We start from the raw sequence: 6721 nt of genomic DNA on the forward strand, positions 1-6721 counted from the left end.
CCACAGTCTGAATGTAACGAAAATATCAGTCAAAATGTACAGTTCAGAAACCAATATACATTCGAGTATGACGCACACATACCGCACACCACAAACACACAAGAACAAAACACACCACGACTACAACACATACCACGGCGTGCAACCACAAACACAAGCTATTATCATGGTAAACCACAGCAACATTATCGTAATTACTCGCCAGCTGAGCATTGCAGTAATTACAGTGGAACAAATCCATATCATAATGCAAAGGAAGACGAAAGCTTAATAAAACACAGGCAATTTCAGGCTTTTATCCCAGAGAAACGAACCATTCATCCGGTGATTTTTCTTAAATCTTTTAGTAACGCATTTCCACGCACTTGGAGTGACCGGAAAAAGATTTCATATATTGTCGGTTACATCCAAGGCGATGCAGCTGTCTGGGCATACAGTCAAGCTGACGTATGTACCACGTACAGTGAGTTTGAGCGTGCCTTTCTGAACAAATTCTGGTCGCAATCCGTCCAGGAGCGACTCAGGAGACAAATTTTAGAACCTGAAACTTTTAACAGTAAAAATGGTAACTTACGCAGATATTTTGAAAAATACTTGAACATGGGACATTTTTTAGACGAACCAGTCGCAACACGTGATATACTCCGAGCGTTGAAGGCCAAATTGCCTTTCAACATTAAGGAAAAACTTCTACATATCCCGGATGACGATTCAGATTATTTTTTAACAGCTTTAGATTCGGTTGACATGTTACTTGAAGATCAGCGCTTCGCGCGGCAAAACAGCAGCCACAATGTTTACACTAGTGGTATGCAAAACATGCAGGCTTGCCAACACAATTCTGGCGCGCCCACAGTTGGATACGCGGTACAACAAAAACAGCAAACTCACATGCCGTCTCAGTACGGAAATCAAAATCAACACGCGTATTCCAATACGAACAATAGTTACAACAGTAATAACATTTCATGCGGCAATCCATACAAAAGGCACCGCGGTAATAACTGCAACGGTAACAACGGATACAAAGGTAATAACAAAAACACAAACAGAAATAGAAATAATAATAACTACGAGCCAAGACAGCATCAAGGTTGGACTCGTAACGATCAGTACTTTCATTCAAACTCTGCTTTACCACAGCAGCCACCAGGTCAAAATTGGAGCATACCTTACGACCGACAGGTAAGTTATAATGCGCAACAGCAACAACAACCGCAAAAGTTTGGAGATCATAATAGGCAATATCCGAATGTGAATATAATAGAAATGACACCTGATGCACAACCTCAATCTGTGTCAGTACCTAGTACAAATGATAATCCAACAAACTAGAAACAGTCACTACTTTGCCCCAGGTCGTGGCTGAAGAATCCTTGGGGGGCGGCTTCAATGTTAATCAGTTATTTGACACCACACTTGAACAACAGAATAATGATATGCCGAGTAATTCTAAACAAAAACTACCTGTTTTATTTGTAAGATACAACCACGATAACAATATATCAGATGAACTTTTACAAGACAGTACACAATGTCGTTTAAACACAAATGAAATTGTTTTAGCATCCACTACTGGTGTAGTAGGTGGGATTCCAACTACTATTATCCTAGATACAGGTGCAGCTGTGAGCGTTTTATCTTTTAATTTTTATAAAAAGATGTGTGAATTGGAACCTGTGCCTGAGTTTCCTGCCCAAAACTGTAAAATAACTACTGCACTAGGTAATAAGTCATGTAGGGTTACGAAGCAAGTTTTTGTAAACGTTAAAATAGGTAATGGAACCGTACAATGGCCATTCCTGGTTGTACAAAACCTTGTGACAAATTGCATATTAGGAATAGATATTATGAGCGAGAAGGACTGCATTATAGACTTCTCCAAAGGTAAATGTAATTTAAATGATAAAGGCAGTGTAATTATTATTGATTTGGACAGGAGAACTCTAAAGCATGACAAACACTGTACAGGGTACAAGGTACAGTTAGTACTTGACAAAGACATTCAAGACATGCAAACACACTCATCTGACAGAGAGCTAATGGACTTGAAAACATTGCTTGATCATGAGATAAGTGAAGCTACAGCTCTCAGTGTACATGAACGTATAAAACTACAGGAAGTGTTATCCAAATGTTTACAAGTTTTTACCAAACGATTAGGTGTTATCAACACGTATGTGTACAAGATTGAAGTTAAGCCTCACAAGATCTTCTACCATAAGACATATAACGTACCGTTATCTCAACGACCTGCTGTGTGGCAAGAATTAAAACAAATGTTAGACTGGAAGGTCATTGAACCATCCACCTCACCTTATTGTAGTCCTCTACTTGTTGTCAAAAAATCAAATGGAGGCATTAGGTTAGTGTTAGACGCACGAGCTATTAATGAAATAATTTTACCGGTTCACACAAAACCTGAAAATTTAGAAGAGCAATTACAGAAATTTCTAGATGCAAAATAATTTTCCACAATAGATCTCGCTAATTCGTTTTGGCAGGTGGGTATCACTCCTGATTCTCGGAAATATACTGCATTTATGTTCGGGGGGCGAACCTATCAGTTTTGTGTTCTACCCTTCGGACTGAATGTCAGCTCTGGGGTATTCATTACAGCCCTGGATACCGTGCTTGGCGACGATTTAGTTGAGACAGTCACACACTATGTAGATGATATACTGATAGCTACACAATCCTGGAATGAACACGTTGACACACTTCAAAGAATTTTAGAAAAATTTGCACAAGCTGGAGTCACAGCCAACCTAAGAAAATCAAAATTTGGTTGCAGTGAGATAAAGTATTTAGGACATATCATTAATTCACAGGGCATACGTCCGGATCCCAGTAAATTAGATGCTATCAGAAACTTTCCTAGCCCTCGAACTAAAAAGCAGTTAAAATCATTCCTTGGGCTATGTTCATTTTTCAGACGTTTTTTGCCACAACCACTTTTGAACAGTAAACATCTGCTAAATCTACTCAGAAGGAATCAAGTTTGGATCTGGTCGGAACAGTGCCAGAATGACTTTAATACAATTAAACATGCTTTAGTGAATGCTAACATTTTGAGCCATCCAGATTTCAATTTAGATTTTTGTATGACTTGTGACGCTTCACGTACTGGCTTGGGCTGTTGCTTATTTCAAGTTGTAAAGAATAAAGAGGAGGAACAGATAAGAATTATTGGGTTTGCGAGTCGCACTCTAACTGAATGTGAGCGTACATACTCCACTACTGAGTTAGAAACACTTTCCATAGTATGGGCATTCAAGAAATTCAATTATTATTTATTTGGAAAACATACGGTAATTTACACCGATCACCAGGCCCTGACATTTTTGTTAACTTGTAAACTTGTACATCCTAGACTATCACGATGGGCAGTTACACTTCAGAACTACTCTTTTGAAATTAAGTACATAAGAGGTAAGGACAACACCATTGCAGACACTTTGTCTAGACTTCCACAAGGTATGAATGATACCAACAGTGACTTAGAAAATATAAATGACTACAGGATTCTCTTAATGCAAGACAAGCAGTATCACCAATATTATATTGATATGTGCAGAAACATGGCTGAATTACAAAAATCTGATCCTCACTGGTATAAGATAATAACATTACTGGTAGAAAAACACAACCATCCTTTGACTCAGTATTACAAGTTACACAATGATGTGTTATTTTACCGCCGACATCCAAATGCTACTAACTGGTGTGTATGCATTCCCAAAGAGTCTGAACGTAATCTAATTTGGCACACACACTTAGTTTGGGGTCATTATGGGACGAAAAAGTGTTTGGCAAAGCTCAGTACATACTGTTATTTTAGCAATATGAGAAGAAAAATTTACAGGGAACTAAAAACATGTGTCATATGTCAAAAATCAAAACCTCAGAATTTATCCACAAAAACAGATTTACATTCTATTTTACCTGGTAGACCCCTGGAAATTCTGTGTACTGACATTAGTGGACCGCATCCAGCAAGCTCTGGAGGCGTCAAATATATCTTAGCTTTTTACGATATATTTTCTAAACACGTAAAACTTTATGCCTTAAAATCCGCCACTGCAAATGCTATAATACGAAGATTCTCAAGTGATTACCTGACGCACGTGGGAAAACCTAAAGCAATTCTGTCAGATAATGCAGCATACTACTCTGGGTACAAATGGAGAAATTTCTTGAAGGACAATAACATTAAAAGTATATTTATTTCGAGGTTTAGTCCACAATGTAACGCGACTGAGAGACTTTTCCGAGAATTAAATCGATTCATGAGGACCTATATTTCATCAAAACATACTAATTGGGTGTCCTACCTAAGTCTTTTCGAAGACGTACACAATAACTTAAATATTTACGATACAAATTACACACCTAACGAGATCATGTTCAATTGCAAACAGAACGATCAGTGGATAGAACCATTACCTAAGTTGTCAGACAAGGAAATCACACCTGAACAGAAAATAAAAGAAGTATTGACTACGCTGACACATCACGCACAGATACGAAACAAACATCACAGAAACATAATAAAAAGAAAACAAAAATTCGAGGTAGGAATGCTTGTACTACTTCGTACTCATCATAAATCTGTTGCACTCAAACGACGCAACGCTAAGTGGCGTCTGCTATATGAAGGACCTTATATAATTGTTAACATACCGCACCCTGGTGCGTATCTGTTACAACATCGTAGAACTAACAAAATTATTGGGCTATACGCACACCGAGATCTTAGAGCATTTCATGCTGAATAATGTAAAAGTCATACCCATCAAAATATTGCTAAGCAACTCGAAAAACTCTGTTGCTACAACACAGATAATAAGTAGTATAGAAATTTTCATTTCAGCGTTCCAGAGTCGCAGTTGAAGACAGAAGAACTTTTCTTTCAACGCCGCGGTTCCACCGAGAAGACTGAATATTAAAGTAAAATTTATGATTACGTAGCAGTGAATGATATATAAATTTTTCACGGAACATTTGTGACTGTAGGTACCACTGACTTGCTATGACACCTGACGAACCGACAGACGTCATCTGTGAAGCGATCTTTTACTTCGAGAAATAGATTAGACGCACATCTCTCAGCAAGAAAAGCATCTACCAGTAGTCAAGGCCACACAGACACACTACACACGCGCACAAAACGCGAGGAATCGAACATTTTCTCTCTCTTACTATTTTGAATATTTATTGAGTAGTGAAAACGCCTGGTCTTGCCTACTGATGTAATGAATGTTGTGTCTAACCTATCTTAATTTCAGATGACATCACAAAAAAAAACATCGATAATATCCCAGCAAAACCGCTAAAGAGGATGCAATTCATGTAATCATATGTGACACAATGTAATAACCTATAGCTATGTAATGATGATGTAAACATGTTTATGTGCAACTGTATTATGTTTATGCTAAGAAAATATGTGACGTGTGTATGTATTATTACTTATGTTTTTTTTAAACTGATGTATAATGTAACTGTTACTGTGTGAAAATTTGAACGATAACGAGTGCCAAAATGTGAAAAACTTTTTTTTAAAAAAAAAAAAAAAAAAATTGCGTAGTGAACCACTATTCACGGACATTAACGTACATTACTAAGTCTGCAACTACGCAGAAACCTATGTGAAAGAAACTGTTAATGACATTCATGATGCATCGTACCTTTGTTAACGCGATGAACGATTTCTTCGATGAGTAACCACGAACATTTAGGTGAGCTATATTAAAAAAAAAAAAAACTGAATATGTGAAGTGCATAATTCGTGCATCGTCTAGCGACATTACTACAGTACCCAACTTTAAGATGTTAACTGGATTAAATGGACACAAAGTGCCTGTCCAGAAAACAACACGACGGGTGGAAGAATTTTGGTTGGAACTTCAGGGAATGAAATGTTCTCGAAATGTGACGGACACGCTTACCTGGACTGTCCAAGGATCGACGCCAGCTATGTGCCGTCCGAGGTTCTGCAACCAAGCTTCCACGGAATATCGAAAACGAACTGCATATGGACTAATTACTCGACGGGTCACGTCTGATCTGTAATAAACAATGCTTTTTGTCACAACGAACTGCATCACAACGACTATAATGGAAATAGGAAATGGACACGCTTATGTATTAATCACGTTGTTATACAACGATGTTACTGTGATCAAAAAACTTTACCACGACGATACTAACCTGTAAAAAATTATTGTGCAGCAGATGAATATGAACTGTGATAACGACACCATGTGTATAGGTCAACGCACCTGAAACAACAGAACATTTTTCGTTGAAGCATTTCATTGCAATGCTATGTAACTAAGAACATTCAACAATCTAAAGTTGTATTGTATTATAACAAATATTGTAATTTTAAAACTAAGTTACCTGTCATAGAATGTAGTCTTCATATGTAATCTTGGTGGAATATTTTCTTTGTGCAACGACTAAGAAATGCGCGCGCACACGAACAATATGAACTGCAATACTGTGCCGCGTGATCAAAATTTACGAAATAACGGCAGTGCCGTAGTTACACAGACGCTTCTGCGCATGCGCGCACTCTGTTTTGCCAACATAAGAACTTTTTCGGCGCACGCGCGTCATTCAAATTTTGTGTATAATATACAGTATAATGTAAGTCATGTAAATAGTTGTAGATAACTTAGATTTTCTTGTGCCTTTAGGTGAATTGCTCGCCTGC

At 37.7% G+C, this 6721-nt stretch overlaps 1 long non-coding RNA gene across 1 annotated transcript; it reads right to left on the reverse strand.

Moving 5' to 3' along the window:
- Window positions 1–5951: 5951 nt before the first annotated feature.
- On the reverse strand, window positions 5952–6518 carry LOC126428080 (uncharacterized). Its single transcript, XR_007576769.1, has 3 exons — window positions 6406–6518; window positions 6214–6284; window positions 5952–6069 (listed from the first exon to the last, which is right to left on the reverse strand). It is a non-coding gene; the product is annotated as an uncharacterized LOC126428080 (long non-coding RNA).
- Window positions 6519–6721: the final 203 nt, after the last annotated feature.

Source organism: Schistocerca serialis, chromosome 12, assembly GCF_023864345.2.
Source record: "Schistocerca serialis cubense isolate TAMUIC-IGC-003099 chromosome 12, iqSchSeri2.2, whole genome shotgun sequence".
In the NCBI taxonomy this organism is placed as follows: domain Eukaryota; kingdom Metazoa; phylum Arthropoda; class Insecta; order Orthoptera; family Acrididae; genus Schistocerca; species Schistocerca serialis.